At 41.7% G+C, this 228-nt stretch overlaps 1 protein-coding gene across 1 annotated transcript in view; it reads right to left on the reverse strand.

Annotated features, from left to right (window-relative positions):
• Positions 1 to 228, reverse strand: part of LOC119592199 (tRNA (uracil(54)-C(5))-methyltransferase homolog) — a gene marked incomplete at its 3' end in the record, with an annotated part of 3,767 nt that overhangs the window by 2,632 nt on the left and 907 nt on the right.

The following is a 228-nucleotide window of genomic DNA, read 5'->3' on the forward strand; positions in this document are numbered from 1 at the left end:
GTGGTAAGTAGCCTACTTTGGGGTAAGACCAACTGAATATTGTGGGCAAGGAGGATCACTGGCGTACAGATTATATGAGGGATAAGGAGTTTCTTGAATTGGCAAAGACTGAGAAGGATAAGGAAGAGAGAGAAGACAAGTGTTTTAATGCAAAGAGGTTCACATGCAACTGTTCAAAATTGCTCGTCCAACAAGTTGGACGTGATGTTTAGACTATTCAGAACACCA

Source organism: Penaeus monodon, chromosome 29, assembly GCF_015228065.2.
Source record: "Penaeus monodon isolate SGIC_2016 chromosome 29, NSTDA_Pmon_1, whole genome shotgun sequence".
Classification (NCBI taxonomy): Eukaryota; Metazoa; Arthropoda; class Malacostraca; order Decapoda; family Penaeidae; genus Penaeus; species Penaeus monodon.